Source organism: Psammomys obesus, unplaced genomic scaffold (assembly GCF_907164565.1).
Source record: "Psammomys obesus unplaced genomic scaffold, mPsaObe1.curated_primary_1811, whole genome shotgun sequence".
Lineage (NCBI taxonomy): Eukaryota > Metazoa > Chordata > Mammalia > Rodentia > Muridae > Psammomys > Psammomys obesus.
The window spans coordinates 57889310-57906320 of NW_026591086.1; the positions used below are offsets into that span (position 1 = coordinate 57889310).

The following is a 17011-nucleotide window of genomic DNA, read 5'->3' on the forward strand; positions in this document are numbered from 1 at the left end:
TAAAAGCTGCACAACCTCTGACTGGCAGTTTGAGAAAGACGGAATATAAATACATTCAGGAAAAAATAAATAACTACATAAGTACATTCAAAATTTCTTCTTAAAGAAATGGCTGCTTAGCTCTAGGAACAGATATGTAAACAAAAATATAGCAAGCAAATTTATTAAGTATTTCCTGGTTCAGTTAATATCTTTTAATATCAGTATATTAAACTATACCTAATAATAATGTAAGCCCCTTACTCCACAGCAGGTATGAGTCTAAAGGTTCTCTCATATTTTCCAAAGTATGCCATATGTTTGACCTTATTATGTACTGTATGAAGTGTGTGTGTGTGTGTGTGTGTGTGTGTGTGTGTGTGTGTGTGTGTGTGAGAGAGAGAGAGAGAGAGAGAAATTGATGCCCATTTGATCCTCACTGTGGTTTTATGAGAGTGGGACGATGTTCATCTTTCTCATTTTATAGATGGTAAAGTGGAACAGAGTTTACCTGCGCTAACTCAAGTGGCATGGCTAATGGATGGCCTTGTAGGGTTTAAGGCAGGCAGTCTCGCCACAGAGTTCTTGCTCTCATGTCTGTACAATTATGAGTGTACAAAAGTCACGTCTCCCAACGTAACTGTCAGGTGGGGCTCACAGTCACTCAAGAGCTACAGGGGCAGGAGGCAGCCTTGCCAAGGAACGAGACTGTGAAGGCAGTGGGCACAGAGGCCGTCGGGTTAGTGGAGCACCAGGTCACGTTTACAAAATATACAGTAGACCTCACTAGGGTTGGGGCTGGGTGATGTTATAGTAAGAGAGAATTATAATTTCTAAAGAATAAGTCCAAGGAAGAATTGGCCAGGCATCTCGCTGCATGGGTGCGGCACGTCTTTCGAGTCCACTTGAAGGCTAGCATGTGTGGGTTCAGTTGTGTCATTATGGACATTTTAGCTATTAAGAGGTGGATGTGGATTCACATTCCTGTAGCCTAAAGCCTGCTGCAGACTTTCCAGGATTTGGGACTTTCAGAATCAACCTCTGTTATTTGAAAAGAGGAGACATAAATTTATTTTACACTTTAGTGTCTTCCTTGACATTCAGAGGTCACTCAGTCCTCTTGACTTGCTGTCCCTTTAAAGGCGCAGTTAAAATCCAGCCTACGTGAGTCTTTCTTGAGGCCCCTGCTCAGAGTACTCCCCTGCCCTTCCTCAAGAGCTGGGTCTGCACACGCCTTAAAGATGTTTTGACATTTGTCTGAGGCTTTAAGTTGCAGTCCTGTGTGAGTACGCAAATGGGAGGTCGGTAAGTGTGCAGGTACAGCCGAAGGGAGGGACATCAGGGATCGCTGGAGTAGAGCCAGCCATCCCGTTGGTCGGGGACAGGGGTGGCCCTAAGTCCGACTCCAGTTGGCCTTTAACTGGAACACCAGCTTAAAGGCTTTAGCCCTTTGGGCCACTTTAGGGATCCCAAGCAGAACTGGGAACAGAAGCTGAGAAGACTGAGCAGATGGATTTGAGGGGTGAGTCTGCAGACTTGAAAAGTTTTAAGACGATCCTACACTGGCCAGCGTAGTGACCTGCTTAACATCACCTTTCCGTATTACACAAGAGTACAACTTAAAGCCACAGGCAAACGCCAAAACACCTTCGTGCCATGACAGAACCTGTCCAAAGAATGCCAGGTGGCAGGAAGAGATGTGGAGTGGCCTGAAAGGTTAGCACGGGAAGCAATCTCTTAGGCTCTGAATCCCCCCCCCCCCGAGCAGTGGCTTGGTGGACTCATCGGTCATATATACCCAGCGTGCCTACCCGCTACATTGTTACCCAGAACTGCTGAGGCCTAGAGGGCCCCCCAGAGGTGCGCAGGCCCCCCTCAGATGTGAGGAGACCCCACCGTCCCTGGCTCTGCATCATACTTCTGTGGAAAGAGGATAATTCCCCTCCAGTTTATTCTGGTGTGTGGGATGTCCTGGAGAAAGACAATTACAGCCTAATAGTAGGAATCCCTGGAGCTCCCCCACAGTGCCCTCAAAACTGAGGTCACACGATGTGGCCAGCACAGTGTGAATCAACACTTACGCCCGTCTGCAAAACACTTGTGTTCATGGTCATGCCCTTCACCCCTTTCGTACGCTCAATGGCTATTTGGCCTTAAGAAAAGTTTACTGAAATCCAGTTGATAATGTAGATTATCACGTAATATCACCATTTTTTCAATTATATATATTTATTTAGGGGGGTGTCTGTGGGTGGGTACGTGTGTGTGTGCGCGCGCACATGCCACCTCACGCATGTGGAGCTCAGACGATAGCTTGCAGGGTTCTCTCCTCCCACCATGTAGGATCTAGGGATCAGAGTCAGGCCGTCATGCCCTGCACTCAGAGCCTCTACCCTCCGAACCGGCTCACCAGCCCGGGTATGATTATATCAGCGATTAGTCAAATAGCTGATAAACCTGCCTCGTCTTTCTCGCTGCTCACTGTCGCTGTGGACTTTTCCCAGAGCCCCTGAGGTAAGGAGGCTCTGCTTCGCCCCTCTCATGGCTCAGCCTTGGAGAATTTCTCTCACTTAATGCCATCTGCTGCGACTATATTCAGAGGAACGTAGGAGGCCGTCAGCATTTCCCACTGCTCATCGCTTGACCCATTTTAGGGCCTGTGTCTCACAAGAAAGTACCCAGGCTCTGCCCAGCCCAGCGTGGGAGGGGAGCCCCTGTGGGCACCCTCTCTGAAATGCACTGGCCAGGCCCCATGCAGAGGCTCAGGCGTCCAGACACTCCCCCCAGGCTGAGGACAGGCACCAGTGCCGACCGTCAGGACCTACCCCTGGGCACTTCGAGCTGGGCGAGTCCTCCACTCCCGACCCTCACCGCTCCAGCCTTCACACGTCCCTGCCGTGCGCTTGGTTTGCAGTGCATGGGACCAAGTCTAGCTCACAGAGTGCAGGACGGAGGCAGACTTGCTGCTGGGGGAGCGTGTTCTCCGTGGTCACCGACGCGCTCAGACTGGGTGAGCTTGGATGTGTCAGGAGCAACATAAAGGGAGCAGGTGGCTCAGCGGGTGAAGACGCACCGAACAAGCCTGAATGTCCGAGGCCCAGAACTCACAGTGGCAGGAGACCGTCCATTCCCACGCGCGCGCATCATGACACAGGCACTAGCACGCACACAGACCTCGCACATGTGTGCGCACACGCACTCGAGAGAGCAGAAGGTGGAGGGACACCAGGCATTTCCTGGCCTCGGGCAGCTGCCTGAAGGCTCGATGAAGGCAAGTGCCTACAGAGTCTGCGAGAGTGGGCTGTGGAAGCGCTGCCATCAGTTCAGGTTCGTTTTCCATGAATACTCCACAGCTCGCGGTGAGAACCTTTGGCGGGCTCCTTCTGTACGTGGCTGAGGGCCCAGCAGCCCTGTCCCCAGCCACTGGCCGCTCAGAGCCGGAGGTGGCGCTTCCTGAGGGTGCACACCAGAGCTCCAAATGCCACAGTCTGGAGGACTCTGGGGCAAACGTTCCTTCTGAGCTGAAAAGTCGTCTTCCTCAGAGTGTTTTGGCTCTTGGTAGTAAAGCCATGCTCCACCTCTAACTTTAGGCTACTGGCTTGGAGCTACACAGATGTGCAGTTCCTGTTTGTGTGGAGATGCACCCCGTGAGTGAGCTGCACAGATCTGTGGGCGTCCTGTGAGTGTGACCCAGAGAGGAAGAAGGACACACTAGCTACAGGGCATAAATCGGCGAGTTCCAGGCTCAGCGGTGGGTGGGACGGTCCTCTGTAACATCTACTCCAAACAGCAACTGTTTATTCCTTGCCGCAGCCAGATCTGGACGACTCCTGCCCGAGTGCTGGGGAAGCCAGCCTGTGTATGCCTGTGGTGTGTGTGCATGTGCGTGTGTGTGTGTGTGTGTGTGTATGTGTGAATGTGTGTATTGAGAGGGGGAGGGCTTACCTAACGACTGTGTTTGAGTTCCCTGATGATTGCAGAGCAGGGAGGGATAACCAGGGGTTGGTGGCTTAGTAAAGAGATGTGACATCATCAGAACAGGCCATGAGAAAATGAAGCCCCACGTGTAAATATCGCAGCATGGGAAATAAGGTTCAGGGTAAGAGTCCATCCCTAGAGCAGACAGGGACATATCTCCTCAGGATATGGGGGGGACTGGGAGACAGTAAGGTACAGAGCGACCCGGAAAGTGTGTAAAAGGTGGACATGAGGATCCAGAAAGATGGCTTTGTCAATGAGACACTTGCTGTGCACGCTTGCACACCAGAGCCCAGATGAGGTGGACGCAGAGTGCGCACCATCATCCAGCGCGGGAAGGTGATCATCCGGCCAAGTGTGCACGGTACAGGCTTAGTGAGACGCCCTATCTCGAGCCAGGAGGAGAAAGGGCCAGAGACTGGCTCGTTCCAAAAGCTGCTTGCTCCACAGCTGTTAAGACCTGGGTTTGGATCTCCGGCAACCCACGTGAAAAGCTGGGTGTGGTGGCACACCCCTGGACCCCAGCAGACACAGGTGGAAGCCAGCAGCTCACCAGTCTAGTAGAATCTTTGAACTCCTGATTCAGTGAGAGGCCTTGTCTAAAAACAGAAGGTAGATAGTGGTTAAGGAAGACACCAGATATCAGCATCTGGCTCTCACGCGCACACACACACACACACACACCTAGAAAGTGGACGGCAGTGGAGGACATCTGACACTGACGCTGGCCTCCCTGTGCATGCACACACCTATGCATTGTGTCACACACACATTCACAAATGCAGGAACAGTACAGCAGGTCTAAGTAGGGTAACGGTATCTCAGGGGAGCTTAAAAAAACAAAACTTGCTTTGGTCGGGGGTGCGAGTGGGTGGGCCCACGGAGTAGAAAACGCTCACTCACAGAGAGGAAAGTTGAGTGGGGGACCCCAGGAGCTTGTGCTCAGGAGAGTGCTTGTGGGCTGGGCGGGGCTACCGATGAGGTCTTTGGGTGGCATCTCTGTTAGTGAGATGGTAGAGGAAGGGCACTGCGGCGTGAATCAGTCCTGACGAAGTCCAGGGCGGCTCCTGACCTCTCCCTGCTGGCACTTTTACCTGGTTTGTGCCAGATCAGACTGGATGGCTGGCACCCCCGACAAGGCCTTGTGAGGAATCGTAAGCCGTTCTAGCCGCTGGGACCCATCACGCTTCAGCACCGCACTGATGGGTTGCCGTCCCTGCTGTGTTGGCTGGGCTTTCAACAGTCCGTTAGTCTTACTCTCACGCCTTGCTCCGAGGTGCTCCAACGCCCAGAGCCCATGCTCGTGAGCTTCCTGCATCAAATACAGACACGTGTCACTGCTCCCCATGAGGTATTTGTAACGGCAACACCGTTAAGCCGATCACTGTAGCATGTCACCTGGCCCCCCAAGTCATGGGCACGGCAGGTCTGAAGAATGCTTTCGGTTAAGCCATTCAGAGAGTCAGTAAGCCGAAGCCGGGCCACACCTGTTAAATAGAATAGTGTGTGCTCATGCATGTGCGTGTGCTCATGCAGTTACATGTGCATGTTGAGGCCAGGGGTCGGCAGTAAATGTCTGTCCCAGTCTCTTGCCACCTTTTAACTGCTGAACAAGCCCCAGCGCTTCTCTGCCCACCCTCCCGCACTGAGGCTGGAGACTGCCCTTAATGGAAGCCCTCAGTCAGGCTTTTACATGCCTGCTGGAGACCCCAGCTGGAGCCCCCATGCTTGTGTGGCAAGCACTTTTACCACTGAGCGTTCCCCTCCCCCCAGCCCAGGCCTAGAATGACATTCTCCGTGATACAAGTTACATTATAAATTATAAGAGGAGCTGGATACATCAGCAAAGAGCCTTGCTGGCTCGCATAAGCTAGCACAGTCAGCAAGCTTGAACTTGGTTAGAGCAATCTCTTCTCCATGTCATGACCTCCATCTGGAGAAAGTGTTTCAGTGATCGTGGAAGGACCCCAAGGACAACAGAGCACACAGACAGCACAGATATGACTCAGGCCGCCACCTGGCTTGGAGCATTTGTCGTATGCCAAACACTGTGCACAGACGTTGATGTGAATTATCTCCTGAGAGCAGAAATGGCCCTGAGGGAACCGTTGGAGATGTGGAGGAACGTGCCCAAGGCCACACTGTAAGAAGCAAAGCCAGATTCCAAACTTCTCGAAACTTCTGACTCTCCCTTTGAGAATAAAAAGCAAGCAAGAGTGTTGGAGCCACTTGCTCACAATTATACAAGGGTGAGAAGAAGCGTGGTCTCTGAACACTGCATTTAGGCCTTTTTTTTCCTCCACCAAAGTGTGATCCACATCAAGTTTCTACCCATAAGCAGTTTATGAAATACGGAACTTAGAGCATAGAAGAGTTTGTGACTGATTGAAGATACCGAGAGAAGTTAGGTTTGACCCTTTGTTTTTCTACAAACATTTTTCCAATTTCACGATTGCTCCATCAATGATACTTTCCGTATGTGCCATTGTTGTGCTACGATACATGATGAGGCCAGAAAACTGCTTTAGCTTATTGGCCGAGAACAGGAGGTGTTGCCGGATGCACACCTTTTGCTCCTCTTCTTTTCTGGGCTCTTTCTGACCCCTGAAATGTGAAGTAGGACACAGTTTAGAAGGGAAGACCTAAGATTGTGTAAAGGCAAAAAAGGAACTCCACTATGTGCCCGGCCCTTGGACGAGGAGTTTGAGTTGCTTGGCTGGGGGTTTATGTTGGTTTGCTAAGCACAAGCTGGAAGGTCCTGCTACTGCTGAGGCGTGTGCAGGGGTCCTGGGAGAAGTGAGCGCGTGAATACTGAACCCCAGATACGGATTTATTTCTTAAACAAGATCCTGGAAGTGTCCGTCAATAGTCATTTTCTCTGAACACAGTAGTCTAGAAATAATTAATAAGTAATGTAGCTTGGGAAAATATTACATTTTGTGGCTTTGACTAGGAAGTTAAAACAGTTTTGAAGCTGGGGCTGTAGCGCAGTAGAAGGGCGCTTGCCTCACACGCATGGGGTCCTACGTCCAACCCCTGTTACTGCCAAAAAGAAACAGAACATCTGATGTTCACACAGCACTGCTGAGGAGCGGAATAACTGAGTTCCCGTCACAGAGATGAGGAGTGCCCAGAATAGAGGGGCTGAGTGGCCTGCCCGGAGGCCACGTCTCCTAAGCCTGGCCATGGGGCTGGCCGTGTCTACCTGGGAATGGGGGAGCTGTGGGCGTCCACTTCTTCAGGCAGTGGTGCGGCTGCTCAGTTTGCAAAGTGATGGTTGTGAGCCAGCAGTCAAGACTTCATTAAAAAGAGGAGCGCAGCTCTGTCCAGATTCTTCATCAGTGACAATCAGCGTATGTGTTGTAGAGAGGAGAGCAAACACCTCTGATAGTCTAAGAAACTTAACCTCATCAAAAACCAAGCATATTTCCAACATGTGTGGCAGCATTCAAATCTATACTTAAAATCACAGTAGAATTATTTGAATAACTATTTAAATAGAAACTGAAGCCAAATTTGATTTAGGATTATGAATCCTAAAATAATAGCCGTAGGGAAAGAAACCAACCTTTGATCAAAAGCCTGAATCACACATCAGACTTTGTACACATTATTTTATCTCATCCCATTATTGCTCTGCGGAGTGCCTTATGCACTTCCCAGATGAGGACAAGTCAAACAGACTGAATAGCCCCCAGTTCCAGCCAGCATGTGGTGGCTGGACAGTTAGGTCTCAGGCTTCCCCCAAATCCTGTGCCCCTCCGGCACGTTTGACAGGATTTGGGCTTGTGGTCCTTGCAGGGATTTGCTGAAAGAACTCCTGCCAGTCACCCTGAGAAGGCTCAGCAGGCTGGCCTTTGGCCAGCATCATGAGGGAATGGGTTCGGTCCTCGGCACCAAAAGACTGAAAATGAGAAGTTCAACTACTGCTGTAAAGCGTTGAACCTTTTCAGAAGAGGTGAAAACTCCCTAAACTCTAATTCAGCATTGGAATCTGTCAGCAAATGCAGGTGGTTGGCGAGGCTGACAGAGGAAACCCAGATTTCAACTCAGTGATAAAAACTGGGCGGCAGGGCACCGTGTGGCCACTGCAGAGCAGGAGGCCCGCAGGACGCTCTAGAAGGAGCCGATTGGACGCCGAATCATCCCAGACTCCTGCTGTTTATTTTGTAAGCAGGAAATGTGCCAAGGAGATGGTTTTTCTCCATTGCCCCCATAGACCCCATGACCACATCCACCTCACGTAACTGAGTGTCACTGGTCAAGAAAGAATGTTTCAGCCGACCTGCAGGAGATGCTGGGAGTGAGCAGCTGAGGGTGCCACTTACCCCTAAGTAGCAGCACAGGACTAGGTTAGAAAGTCAGCGGTGGCCGCCTGCAGGGCCAGTGGTCCAGGGCCTCAGGTCAGAGGTTGACGTGACAGTGTCTCGGTGACACAGGGCTGACGGTGCAGCTCGGGGGTAGAGGCTGTTCCTGCCATGCATGCTCAGATCCCTGGTTCGGTTGCCAGTACTGAAAACACAACGATCAAGAAGGGTTTAATTGGGGCAGCTTTCCGTTGCGAGGGAAAGTCCCAGAGGTGGGCTGTGGTGATGACTGTTGCGAAGCAGATGCGTAGACTGGTGTCGCTGTAGGTTTTCTGTACACTTTTCCACACTTTTCCATGGACAGGAGATCTGAATACTTCTCCAAAAACGAAGGGATCGAGAGGGTCGCCTGCGAGCCCAGGCTGCAGTGATCTTACTTTATAGGACGAGTCTTCTCAGGGCAGAAGTGCCTTCTTCCCCTCTAAGATTTCTATTTCTGAGACTGCGGGCAGCTGCGGGCTTTTCCTCAGCGGACCAGTCTGTTAGAAGTGAAGCTTATCCCGGGACACAGACGTTATTAAAAACGCCCGCTGTTTGTTCAGTGGCACTGTGTCTTCCTGCTTCTCAGCAGTGGATATCAGAAACCATGCGGCTGGGTCCTGGGAACCAGGCGATGAAAAGACAGACGCCCCGTTTTCTCTGGGCTTTACATAATGAAGGGTATAGGCAACGAAAAAAACGTGCAAATAATTATAGTAAAGTAATTATGGGATGCAGGTCGCCTCAGAAAGACCCAACGGCGAGTGGGGACATTCAGCAATAAAGGATGGAGAGTGGCCGCCTTCCCTGATAAAGCACCTTCTCTGGCTGCCATCTTGCCATATCTTGCTCCAGGATGTTCCTGGGCGTCCTGGGGAGTTGTTGGGAGCTGGTGGTGACCTTGGCTAACTCCCCACTGCACTGCAGAGGTTCTGGTGTGCTGCAGGCAGAGGGAGAGGCGGAGGCCCAGAGGGCTCACAAATGCTGGTGGTGGCACACTGAGACGCTCAGGTGTCCCTCACGTCTAGCTCCTGAGTTTTTCCCTTTATACTCAAGGTTTATACACAATTGATTGACTAAATTAATCTCTTTGTTTCTCTCAGTACACACACAGACCTCACAGGCAAAGAACGAAAAGGGGGTTTCAGGGTCTTCGCTGTGCTGGGCAGCAGTAGCATCTCCCTGCAAGAGGCGATTCCATCCCCAGAGGACGCTCTGGCACCCCCAGTGCTTCACCCATCCTCCTGTCCGTCCTGCCAAACTCAGCGTGCTGGTGTTTCTGCCATTGGCGCCTTAAAGGCCACTTCCTAGTGGACTGAGTTACACATTCCGGTGAGAGCAGGTGCTGCAGCCAGAGCCCAGGACTTGGCCCCAAAGCAGCGTAGGGGCAGAGTGGGGACTTGGTGCCAAATCCAGCAGGACCTCATTTCCATAGCTTTTCTTTTTCCTTTGTGACCTGAAACTTTAATTTATTATTATGAAAATAACCCACATAGTTATTTTTAAAAACCATGTGTGTGAACAAATCTTTCTAAAATTTCTTTGCAATTGCTACATAAACTGATTATTTAAAAAAGCAAGCAAACAAACAAACAAACAAAAAGCAGTTGTGCCAGGCCCTTTCCCTTGGGCACTGATGGCTCTTTAGTCACTGTCCGTCCTTAAGTTGCTAGCTCATAGCCTGCACAAGCTTGATGTCAAAAATAACTAGAAGCAAAGAATAGACACGTTGATTATTGGCAATTTATGCAACAAAGAGAGTTTTAATGATACCTAAGTTAGCTTTTACACGTAAGTTTTTCTCAGATTCAGCATCCAAGCGGAGAGGAGGTCTCACCAGTGAAACCCGTCAGGAGTGGGCTGCCTACCTAATCTCAGCCACATTTCCTACACATGTCCTTGTAAATATTCTAAATATCGTAGGTTATTTGCATTAGTAATATGGCCCTGATTTTATGTGTTTGGACACAGGGGGAGATCTAGCCTTTAGCGTATAGTCTGCATTTGGAAAGCACGTTTGTAAGGCTCTATGCCGGGGACGTTGCAGCTCAGTTTCCCCTGAGAAGCAGCAGTGGTCCCAGCTTGTCTCCACACTGCCCCGGAGATGTGCGGCCAGGGCGGCTTCCTGTGGATGGAGACATGATCTTTCAAAGATGGGTTCTCCGTGGTGTCCCTTCTGACCAGCAGACTCCTGGGGGGAGCTCAGTCTCCAAGGGGCAGGAGCCTTACGGGCCCTCTGGGCACTCGTGACACACTAGTGCAAGCTTGTGGCCTGGTCCCTGCAATGGGGACAAAACGCTGTCCACATTCATGGGTGTGGCTGCTTCTTTCAGATTCAATAGAAATAGACCAAAATCACATGCCAAGCCCAGAGTGATAAACAAGTAAGCTCCATCCAGTTCTGTCTGCCGGAGATGGAGGAGCCACACCCAGGAATGTTCTGGGAAGCCCAAACCTCAGGTGTGGAGGTCGGCGCAGTCAGGAAAGTGCGTGTCTCCGGAGGGTGGAGACAGTCTCCTGAATCTGCAACATCCACAGATAAGCTGAGCATAGGGGCCTGGATTCATAATCCCGGCACTGGGGAGTCAGAGGTGGAGAGTCTGGGCCTCACTGGCCCTCCAGGCCAGCTAAATCAGCAAACTCTGGGTCCAGTGAGACATCCCGTCCCCCAAAATAAGGTGATGAGCAATTGAGGAAAACACTCTGTCGGTCATTTGTTCCCAGGAGCCCAGGTTATACCTTTTTTGCATAGTGGAATCTGCGTCTGAAAGCAAGTTGAATGTGTTAGCATTCTGCCTTCCCTTGGAGCAACAGCCCCCTAAAATAACAGGTAAGACTAGCCTGGAGAGCTCAGGGGATAGACAGTGATTGGCCACATGCTACCCCTGCGCTTCCAGCAGTAGTGGAGTAGAGGCGGAGTGGTCAGAGGCTCAAGGTCATACTTGACTACATAGTAAGTCTGAGGCCAGCCTCAGGCGAAATGAGATCCTGTCTCAAAAATAATTTTAAGAGAACCTTTCAGAGTATCCATGCCTGTGCCACCAGTTATCTCTCAGCTTTGGATGCAGTTAGTTTGTAAATAGTCATGAGGTGGACCGGAGAACGTGTCTTCCTGAAAGTGTTACGTTACATTTGTGTTTGGCCCCAGTAATTCATACCACGATTCACACCAAACAGCCCTGATCCGAGACACACAGAGTCCGTGTGCTGCGATCACAGTGCTCCGGGGTTCTGCCTCCATGGCAGCATCGGGAAATTTGACCCTGATGGCCGCACATGGGTGAGGTGTGAAGGTACAGAGCAGAGAAGGGGAAAGTTAGACAGTGGAGAGTCTGAGCAGGGAGGAAAGCCAATGGAGAGGAAAAAGAAGGTGGGGAAGAGAGGCTGGGCTATGCCTCGTCAGCAGAGCACGTCGGTGTGCCAGTGCGGTCCCCGGCACTGAAGAGGAAGTATCGGCTTGGTGGGCAGCAGGCAAGTCTCCATTCTCCTTCAAAGGGAGCGATGATTTTTGTTCCGGGAAACAGGGAAACACCTTCTGCCTTGGACCCCTGCAGCCGTGGAAAAGGGCCTCTGTGGTGGACAAGCTCTGTGACTGTGGAAAGTCCTTCCAAAATATTTGCCACATTCAGATAGTTTCCTCAGGTGGAATTGGTTTGCCGGCCACATTTCGCTGTGGGATTCTGTGTGACTCCCCAGCCTGGAGACCTGTTCCTCTATCTATGAATGGCAAGAAGTGAAGACAGTTGCAGGAGTAGTATATTTTTCCAAGGTATTTCACGTATCCTGAAGGGCTGCCAGGATGTCTTTTGTGGTTCATGCTTGCATTGCCTGCATCCCTGATTCACCTGGTGGCCTTCTGTGAATGAGGCAATGTCCTCAGTTACTTCCTGTGTTCCTCCAGACATTCATCCACAAGCTGGTGACCCTGTGTGCCCCCCCCCCCCGAGAATCCAGGGACATAAAGGTGATTGGATAGCCCTACTGGGGAAGCTGCTGAGAACTTGGTTAATGTATCAGCCCGGAAATATGTGCTAGAGAAGTTCATGATACCAAGTTCCTCTAAGGTTCTTTTGTAGTTCAACAAGGCCACACAAATATTTTATAAGGTATATTTTATCTACCTCTCCAAAGTCAGCATTATAAAGACAGCGTTTGATGGCTAGTCACGGGAGAAATTTAAGGAGAACATCCCTCACCCCTCTATTGTTCTGTGGTTTGGATGCATGTGTGTATTCAGTGAAATGTATTCCACAGCAACTGAGCAAAGCCGTTCTTAGAGAATCTAGTATTTGAGCTACTATCTCTGAAGAAACGTTTCTGAATCTTGAATCATGAGTGAGTGTTTTCTGTAGGGAGTGTAGAATTTTCTAGAAGCCATGTAGACACTGTTTTGAGAGTATACATTCCGTTCCCAAGGACCACCCACAAGGAGTAAGCCCAGAGGTGCTGATACTCATCCCTGAAGCACTAAAGCAATCCCATGATACTTTGCGCTCTCCTTCTTCATGAAGACGGGCTGAGTCAGCTGTTGAGTTCAAATTCAGTGTTTCCATTTCTGCACAAACTGTTTCACTTTTAACCAAGTGCATTTCACACCCTGGTCAGATCTCTTAAAAGCGATGGATGGGTCATCCTAAATCCATCATCATTAAGAAAGAGACAGGACAACATGAATATTTCATAGCTGGTGATGGAGCCAAGGGCGGAATGATCGTATTTTCTTTTTAGGTAGCGGCTTCCTGCTGGTTGCGGGCCCTGGTCTGAAGGTTGCCGTGCTAACGCCCGGGTACACATTCTCTCCCTGCCCCACCAAGCCGGCCACCGTCTGCCCGAATGGTGGCACAGCTATTGCTCAACTCTTACTCTGGGGATTTCCTCCAAGGAAGTGCATGTGATACACACGTACCAACAGCCAAAGGTGGCTCTGAGCCACACACGGTCATTTTCTGTCACGTGGCCCAGTCACAGAATTCTCGGCACCTGGCTCGGAAAGGTTCAGTATTTCCTTCTCCAGAACCTCCCCAGAGGACCTCTGTCTAAGTTTTGCTGCAGTTCATCACTTCATTAAGAATACAAGAATTAGTCAGTGTCTGCCCTTCTGTATGATAGGAAGGATGTTTGATGTTCTTGTAAGTCACGCTCTGTCATCAAATACAGGACCACTTACGGGCTGTGTTAACACGGGGTCATAGCTACATACTGCAGAGACTCATCGGGTGGTTAAATACAGCAGCTTCAGGGGTAGAGCTTAATTAATTCATGATTTCCTTGCCGTGTTAGTAAGTGGATTCTGTTGCAGCCATGTAACATTTTTGTGTCGCACACACTGTCACAGCCAAAAGGACCACAATTGGTTGGCCAAGGTACTCTTCATCAGAGGTCAAGTGTGCCGGCTTTCTAAATTGCAGTCTTGGCATCAGCTGTCTTCATTGTTGTGTGTTATCTTAATGGGAAAGGGATGTGAAAGCAAAACCTTCAGTTCAGAGTTTTGATTTACCATACCTAACAGCCATAACCACACTTAAGATTTCGCCTCTTCTAGTCATGGTTCTGATATAGTAAATAGTACTTATTTAAGGGTCTCGCCCACCAGGGGGTACATATAAATCTGTCTTTCTTAATGTATTTGGTTTGTTTCCTATGGTAGCTTGCAGAGGTTTCTCAGAAGCCAAAGCACTGGCATTCTGGTGGGATGGGGTGACTGGCAGACAGACATTTCTTGTGTGGAGTAAGTTGACAGACATTCTTGGGCTCGTTGCAAGGAACCTAGGCCAGAGTGTGGGTGGCACCCGGGGCCAGCACTGGCTCCTCCAGACAGTATCCACTGTCTTCCATTTCATTCACCAGCCTGGTTCTTCCAGACCCGCCCTATGGCACCCCCTTTCTCTGACTCATAAGCTCAGGGGGGTTCTTCAGAGCATCCCTCTCAGCCAGTGTGGTAAGGGGTATTAAAAAAAAAAAAAGCCTTCGGAAGCTGGCATGGGTCTGAGATGGGGCGCCAGTTCCATTCCCTGAAGAAAATTCTCACGCCAGGAGCAAAGTGAGCAAATAACTATGACGTGTGCGAGCCAGCTAATGCTGCACGGGCTTGCACACGCAAGATAGGACCCCAGCGCATACTAGGCCCATACATGGCACTGAGAGTCAAGAGTGGACACTAAACTCCGCCAGAGGGGCCTTTGGGAGACTTGGAAAGTTGGCTCGTCGTTTGACTTACACACAGACTTTTGTAACCTACTGGAAGTTTTCAGTTACCTCCTCCAAGAATGTGTGGGACGCTGGGTGGCCACCTCAGCCTGGACCAACGACAGAAGGAAACTGGGCATTCAGCCTGCTGCGCTTACTTTGAAGTGCTGCTTTGAAAGTTGATTTTTAAAATATGCTTCGTGTGTGTGTGTGTGTGTGTGTGTGTGTGTGTGTGTGTGTGTGTACATTCATGTGAGTAAAAACACCTTTAGAGGCTGATGCCAGAGGCCTCAGAACCCCCGAGAGGTGGGGGTACCGGCAGGTTGTAAGCCACCTGATGTGGGTGCGGGGAACCGAACTGGGGTCCTCTGAAAAAGCTGTAAACACTCTTAACCACAAAACCATCTTTCCCACCGTGATATTTTAATTAGCCATTTTTAAATGTACAAACTCAAAATAAGGGTTTGTCCACATCAGATTTGGAGTGTACTGCCAGGTCACCTGTAACACCCGTAAGCCTAGAATTTTAAGTGTGTGGTTTTCGCCAGTATTCAAAGCGCAGACACCTTCTGAAGCCTTCGGCCCACCTGGCATAAAAGCTGTCAGGAAGCGTGGTGGAGGAAGACAGGCAGAGAGGTGAATAGGGGCCAGGGAGGTACACAGATGGTGCAGGAGGAAATCTCCGAGGCAAGCCGGCAGACAAACACAGACAACGCGCCTATTTGTCTTTAAATTATATCCCTTTAACATCAATTACAAATATGATCTGACTAAAGGAGAGAAGGTCAGAAACTAAAGAGAAGCTCCTGACGTCATCAACCCCACTGCCCCTGAAGCACACAGGCCTCTCCTCTTCCCTCCTGCCTCCACACTCACTGTGTACAGATCGGAGTAGCAGTCTCCTGGCCTGGGAAACTGCTCACAGGGGCAGCTTTGAGGTGGGTAGCGGTGGTTGGCTGCGTTCATCACCTTAGTGTTCTGTTTCCAAGGGACACGCCGCCCCAAAGTGAACTCCATTCAGATGACCCCAGACAAGAGAGTTCTCAGAAAAGAAAATTAACAACTGACACTTTCCTGAAAGTTGTCGACCTCACAAACGGAGCTTCTAAGAAGAAAACCTGGAGGCTTTATTGAGCCCAGAGGTCAAACCCCGGAACCTTTTGAAGGCCGGAGCTGCCATGAGACTGTCTCATCCTCTTTCTCCTTCACACTCGTTCCTCAGATAGGCAAAGGCCCAGCCCTGACAGCCAGTGTTCTAGTCTCCATTCAAGGTAGCCGTCATGACTTCAAAAGCACCAGAACCCACTTTTGCCTGTCTTTCTCCGTACACTGGCATTTGAGTAGGCTCGGCAGAGGGAAGAGGCAGGCTGGCGCAACACTGTCAGTTACAACTTTGAAACTGATTTCCAGTCAGGCTATTCCTCAGTAGGCTCTTTGTCACACACAAGTTCAAAGCGTTTTTGTCAGTTTCTTTAATGCAAATGTGCCCGCTTTCATTTTACTGAGCTTTCTGTAGGGTGCTGTCTTTCCAGGTGTTTGTAAATTTCATTCTGTCCTGCTTTTTAATTTCATCCAATAAGCAGGATTATGCATATACCAAAACATACATTATTATATGTTCAGCTAAGAAACTAGTAAATTCCCCTAAATCTTTGAGGATCTCTTGTTAATAAGAGAAAATGGGGGTGGCATGATTTGATGTCTAGGGAAGAGGTCCTGTTATACAGAGAGCAGGGAAGTTTGGGGATGAAATAGAAAAAAAAAGTCATGTTTAATAATCAAGAATCTACATCTAAAGACAAAGCTATAAAGTGACTACTTGGAGAATCTAAAGGTTACCTAATGGTGATGATGTCATTCAAAGACAATATGACAAATGCATTAAATACTATATCCTGTGATAGTATCTACATATAAAAGTTATGTTATTCTTACTCACATTTACCAGTGTATGAAGCAAGAAACACTATTTTCCAAATTAGCTTCAAATTCTGAGGAAGTTTTTTTAAGAACAAAGGCTTGGGTAGGGGCTAGAAAGACAGCTTGGTGGCTGTCCACACTTCCTGCTCTCCCAGAGGACCCAAGGTGGTTCCAAGCACAAGCTGGGCAGCTCAGAACTCCCAGCACCCTCTTCTGGGCACTCTTCACAGACTTGCCTTTCGCATGAATGTCCCTGTAAATCCGCTCCGTTCTTGTCGGCGGCACACACCTGTGTATGCTCGATAAAGGAAAGAGGACATATTTATCACCTAGATACACTGAAAATATTACATACAACTATTGGTGCGACCAGAGACAAGTATCCATACGCGTGAGTTCTGATCGAATAGAATAATAAGGACATTTGTAGAGCCGACCCTCTTAGCAGGAACGGAAACCTGGTGTGTACCAGGACCAGTTGATATTTGTATAAGGGATTTCATCAGTTTTTCCTTCTTTGTGTTCGGCTATTTCACAGATGAACTTTTGTTTATTACTTATGCCAAGGTAAACCAAAGCATTGCAAAGAACAAATACTTTTG

At 49.4% G+C, this 17011-nt stretch overlaps 1 protein-coding gene across 8 annotated transcripts in view; it reads left to right on the forward strand.

Moving 5' to 3' along the window:
• The window catches only part of Mbnl2 (muscleblind like splicing regulator 2), a 147110-nt gene that overhangs the window by 126476 nt on the left and 3623 nt on the right, over positions 1 to 17011 (forward strand). The window lies entirely within an intron of this gene.